Raw genomic sequence first — 6,183 nt, 5'->3', positions numbered from 1 at the left:
CCCGGGCGGCGGCGTCCCAGGCGGCGGTGGCGGCGCGCCCGGTTACCGGTCGCCGGCGAGGAGGTCGTGGCTGCGGGCGGCGGCGACCAACGCGGCGGCAGGTCGATTTGGATCGGGGTGAGACTGAACAAACAAGAGAGAGATGGGGATAAGGTTGGACCTGTGTGCGTGGCATGCTGACTGGGCTGCCCAGTCAGCTTTGACCGGGTCAAAACCACTTGACTAGCCTCAAACCGAGTCAAGGGGGGTAAAGTGGACAGTGTAACAAGTTCAGGGTTGAAATCCGACCGGTTTTAGAGTTGAGGGTTGACAATCAAACTCCGTGGTTAGTTGAGGGTTGAAATGTGGACTTTTCTCATATATATACACACACTCACCAGGCATGCTCGATTTGCTCAACGGTCAACGCCTTCCCAGTGCACCACTGTTCAGCTCAAGTCTATCGAGCAAACCATAATCCTTCAGTCAGTCAGCCAGCCCCATAACTCCATAAGCCATGGTAAACATGGTGGAGCAGCAGGACGCCGGCGAGGACATCGTCATCGCAGGCGCCGGCGTGGCAGGCCTCGCCGTCGCCCTGGGCCTCCACAGGTAAAGCAGAGCCACCTCCTCCAGCCTGTACATACATACATATGTCTGCATCACTGCATCCTGAATTGATCAGATGGGGATGATGAACCGCAGGAAAGGCGTTGGGTGCGTGGTGCTGGAGTCGTCGCCGGTGCTCCGGACTTCCGGGTTCGCGATCGCCGCATGGACGAACGCCTTCCGCGCGCTTGATGCCCTTGGGGTAGGCGACACCATTAGGAGTAAACACCTGCAGATCCAACTTCTAATCACTCGACTTTTTGTAGTTGGACTTAATTAGTTAGATGTTTTCCTTCCGTAGGGCGTGTGTCATGTCTCCGACAACAGGGGACGTGGCGCGAGAGATTGATCTCCGGGTGCAAGGAAAATGGTAAGACACGGATCCATAATCTCTAATCTGAATTGCGGACTTGGTTCCAAGCCGTGGAATAGAGCTACTCTGTTCTTCGTGGACTAATCCTTGACGATGCAGCGGACCCAATGAAGCCCGGTGCGTGCAGCGTAACGTGCTGCTCCATGCACTGGAGGAAGAGCTTCCGCCAGGCACCATCCGCTACTCCTCCAAGATCGTCTCCATCGACGACCAAGACGGCGACGGCGACGGCGATGCCAAGATCCTCCATCTCGCCGACGGCTCCATTCTCCGTGCAAAGGTACTGATTGGCTGTGATGGGATCAACTCGGTGGTGGCGAAATGGCTGGGGCTCGCCAAGCCGTCCGACTCGGGGCGCAGGGCCACGCGGGGCCACGCCAAGTACCCCGATCGGCCATGGCTTCGAGCCCAAGATGCTGCAGTTCAGCGGCCAGGGCTTCCGCGCGGGCTTGGTCCCGTGCAACCACACCGACGTCTACTGGTTCTTCACATGGTCTCCTTCTCCTACTCCGGGCGGTAAGGATGACGCCGAGCAGAACCCGGCGGAGATGAAGCAGTTCGTGCTGGCCAAGCTCAGAAGCATCAAGGCTCCTCCCGAGGTGCTGGAAGCGGTCGAGAGGAGCGAGATGAACGACGTCCTCGTGGCGCCGCTGCGGTACCGTCCCCCGCTGTCGCTCCTGTCCGCGAGCATCAGCAAAGGGAACGTGTGCGTCGCCGGCGACGCCCTCCATCCGACGACGCCGGACCTGGCGCAGGGCGCGTGCGTCGCGCTGGAGGACGCGGTCGTCCTCGCGCGGTGCCTCGGCGACGCCATCGTCGGGACGGAACGGGAGGTGGAGGCGGCTCTGCGCCGGTACGCCGGGATCCGGCGGTGGAGGAGCGCGCAGGTGATCGCGGCGTCCTACATGGTGGGGCGTGTGCAGCAGAGCGATCACGCCGTGGTGAGGTTTGCGCGGGACAGGCTGCTGTCCGGGATGCTCGCCAAGGGGCTCCTCATGATGCCGGATTTCGACTGCGGCACGCTGTGAACTGTGGGGGCTGTAACTTAATACTCCCCCGTAAACTAATATAAGAGCGTTTAGATTACTACTTTAGTGATCTAAATGCTCTTATATTAGTTTATAGAGGAAGTAAAATATACTTTTCCTTAATCATCCAGATCAAGAACATAGATTTTTGTCCCAGCTTTGCTAGACAACGATCAAAATAGTCTGTGTGCCGGATCAATTTATGTATGTATATATTCCAAGATGGAAGCAATACGATACCTTTCTTTCTGGATAAACCATTTAAATCAAATACCTACCTTCAACTAAAACAGGCATGCTAAGGGCAGCTCCAGCCCTTCCCCTAAACTTGTTTTTGAACACATTACAATCAAAGATGTTCACATACACGCACGCGGTCGTCGGGATGAAACCATCAGAAGCAGCACACTTTGAAGCAGGCTGGCGAGTCCTCCTCCGTCATCGTTGCCCGACCCGGCGTCGGAGTTGTCGTCGTCGGGCTTGGGACGGCGGAAGGTGGAGATGTCGCGGCAGGGCTTCTCGGCGGCCGCCTAACGCTCGCGGATGATCCGCTCCACCTCCTCCTGCCTCATGCGCAGTGCAGCCGCGGCCACCGAGGACGTGGGCTAGGGGCGAGGGTGGCGGTCGTTGGAGGCGTCATCGTAGGCGGCCGCGGCAATCTCGACGAGGGACCATTCCTCGCTTTACCTGGACATCTCCCTGTCGAGGCGACGGAGATGGCGCGTGGCCGTCTTCGACGTCGTCACGAAGTGCTCCAGGGCCTAGGCATACGTTAGGTTCGGGTCCGCCATGATGTGTGGCGGCGGAACCTTTGAGTCCGTGAACTTGGTTCGACGCGTGTCGTTGTGGCTTCCCGTCGGCGTTGTTGTCGGTCAGCGTACTCCTGCACCATCATGGTGCGCTGGGATGACGACAAGGAGCCGTCGCTGAGGAGGTAGTGCAGAATGCATCCGCACGCATTGGGCAGGGCGGCGGCGAGCAATGCTCCTCCTTCATGACACGCCAGGGGGGTGGCGAGAGCCACTACTCCTTGATGCGCCGGGGCGGCGGCGAGAGCCGCTCTTTCTTGACACGGCGTCCAATTTGTGAGCCGCGGCTATGGAGAGCGTGGAGTGGATGCCGGCTCCGACTTCACGGGGAGGAGCACCCCCAGTGGCGGAGCTGGGCCGTTGGTGTGGATGACGGAGCGATGGAGCATCAACTACATCTGCTCCCCGAACTCCGCGTTCATGCGGGCGTAGACCTGACCTGGCACCGCCGATGCGGACTTCGGCGGTGGCGGCTGCTGGTTCTCCTCGTCACCGGAGGAGATGACGATCTCCGCCCGCGTCGAGTCGCTGCCAACTGACGAGAACGACAACCCCGGAGTTTGAGCGTGGCGTCTCCACGAGTCGCCAGATCCCGCCCCAGAACCGACTGCCGGTGCCGATGCCTAGGACTTGCCCATCGACGGAGATGTGAAGGGTGATGGACGGGAAGGATCGCGGGAGGAGGGTGCGATGTGGACGGCGCCGGAGCGCGGCTTAAATAGCTGCGGTGAGGCCATGTGAAGGGCCAATCAGCCGCTTCAGTGCGGCGCAGCGGTCGGTGTTGGTTCCTCGGGAACCTGCGTTAGCATTGAAGCGGCGGCTATCGGGAGGTCGCGCCGGTCAGCGCCGCCCTCCCTCCCTCCCTCCGATCACATCGCGGCATAAATGTCGGCCTCCGCTTGCTCTAGGACTGTACGAATGCGGCGGTAAGCGACACATGCATCGAAAGAAAAGCGTGGGAGAGGCGGTGACGGGTTTTTGATGGGGCAGGGCGGTCAGAAACGGGATTGAGAGCAGTTCGGACTCTCGAAAACCTCACCCACTTTTGTCTTCGGTTTGCGGAAGTAATTGCGTTTGGACCATGCCGCGGACCGATACAGTACCACGTTGGATGACTTCTATAGTCCAAACAACACGGTCCAAACGATTACAGAAGGTGTACGGGTTGGCCTTGGATGCAGTAAGTTCCTCAACTTTGTCCTTTTTTTGTGAAAACTTCAGCTTTGTGTAGATACATGAATAGAGAACTGAATGGTTCACTCCGCGGCGGTGTGGCCCAATACGTACTACTTGCTCCGTTTTTAAATATAAATCTTAATTGAGATTTTAATATCAATTACATACATAATATGAACTACATACAGATACATACTGTATCCGTACATGTTTATAATAATCTATACTACTTATAAAAGAGCAAACATTATCTTCTCTAAGTGCACCTCACAAAACGTACACGGATACATTATCATCGCTTGATTAGTCACTCTAAACTCAATCTAATGGCTAGCCTTAACCTAATATATTCTCTTTGTGCACTTAGCAATTTACATTAACTGACCGTACTCCACCGCGAAGAAAAATTTGGAAGTCCACGCCTGGCCAATTAGGAAACTATAATCAGGGACACATCCTATTAAGAAATTAATCATGGGCTCATCTAATTATTATGAAACTAATCACAAAGGCATCCTATTATTAGAAAACTAATCACGGGCGCATCCTATTATTAGGAAAATAATCACGCGCATCCTATTAGAAAATTAATCACGGACACATCTAATTATTTGGAAACTAATCATAGACGCATCCTATTAGATAATGGATCACGAACGCATCTTGTAAGGGCATATTTATCCCTAAGGTGTTTTGGTGATTGATGACAACGCGTTTGCGGACTAATCGTGTGCCTTGAGTATCCCAGACATTTCATCGCTAGGCACAAGACGGTTGAGTGCCCCTCGAAGACTGTTGAAGACGACGTCTTTTTTTCGTTTCTTTTTGGTGGACTTGAGTCCTAGGAAAGCCGTACTATTAAGAGGGGGTCTACGTTGGAAAGGTTTGGTGGAATCATCACGTACACATCTTCTTCTTGTCCCCTCCTTTTTCCCTTGGAGCTTCCTCCGTTTTCTCGCTATGATAGCCTGGCTTATTAGGGATGATAGACTACTCATATCAATAAGGAATTCCTTCTTTTCCGGGAGCCCATTCGGAAAGAACTCCAAAGTTAAGCGTGCTCAGCTTGGAGTAGCGCCAGGATGGGTGACCGACCGGGAAGTTGCTCCCGGGTGCGCATGAGTGAGGACAAAGTGCGCAGAAAAGGCTAGTATTGATCTGTGGGGCCAGTCTAGATCCCGCCAGGAGTAACGACCACCGGCGGGTGTGTCCATGGCGTTACAAGTTGGTATCAGAGCCGACCCTCGCGGTTACACGGATGGTTGCAGACAGGTGCGTGGTCATGTTGTTCATGACGTTAGTGGCCCGTCGTGGCACACGACATGGCACATGTACTGGACTGGAAGCACAAACGTATGTGCCAAGAAGGAACGTTCCTGTGGCCTGACGAGGACGTCGGTTCCTCTGAGTGGGGGTGTATGTGATAGCCTGGCTTATTAGGGATGATAGGCTACTCATATCAATGAGGAATTCCTTCTTTTCCGGGAGCCCATTCGGAAAGAACTCCAAAGTTAAGCGTGCTCATCCTGGAGTAGCGTCAGGATGGGTGACCGACCGGGAAGTTGCTCCCGGGGTGCGCATGAGTAAGCACAAAGTGCGCAGAAAAGGCTAGTATTGATCTGTGGAGCCAGTCTAGATCCCGCCAGGAGTAACGACCACCGGCGGGTGTGTCCAGGGCGTTACACTCGCCTCCCTGGTTCTGGCTGCTGAGTTGGGTCACGGTAGTACTGCTCCCAGGAAAGCAGTAGTACCGTAGGCATCAGTGGTAGTACCGTGCGGTGGCGCGGTAGTACAGCAGGTGCCCACGGTAGTACCGCTCCCCTGGAGCTGCACTACCGCTGCCCACCAGGCTAGTGCCGCTCCTTCGCGGTAGTAGGGGCGGATGTAATTTTTTACATCCGCACCTACCGCGGTAGTACCGCTTTCGCTCCGCGGTAGTACCGCGCTATGCTGTCAGGCAGTAGTACCACCCCTCGGCAGTACAACTGTGTCGGGTTTTTGCTTATTCCGTTTCTTTGCGGAAGTAGGCACAGATGTTTCCTTCCCCCTGGCTAGGGGATTTCTGCCTTGCGGTAGTACCGCATGGAGGCGTGGTAGTACCACGCTTGCGAAAGTACCGCCCTTAGCTCCTGCACGTCAGATCTGACCTTGCTATCGCTGGGGTTGCGGCAGTACCGCGGGCTAGTACGGTAGTACAGCATAGCCGTGC

The 6,183-nt window shown here is 55.4% G+C and overlaps 1 pseudogene; it reads left to right on the top strand.

Annotated features, from left to right (window-relative positions):
- The first annotated feature begins 505 nt into the window (after positions 1 to 505).
- Positions 506 to 1,989, top strand: LOC123176287 (monooxygenase 2-like; annotated as a pseudogene).
- Positions 1,990 to 6,183: the final 4,194 nt, after the last annotated feature.

This window comes from Triticum aestivum, unplaced genomic scaffold, assembly GCF_018294505.1.
Source record: "Triticum aestivum cultivar Chinese Spring unplaced genomic scaffold, IWGSC CS RefSeq v2.1 scaffold95590, whole genome shotgun sequence".
In the NCBI taxonomy this organism is placed as follows: domain Eukaryota; kingdom Viridiplantae; phylum Streptophyta; class Magnoliopsida; order Poales; family Poaceae; genus Triticum; species Triticum aestivum.
The sequence above is the reverse complement of the archived record's forward strand: the minus strand, read 5'-3'. Positions and strand labels throughout refer to the sequence as shown.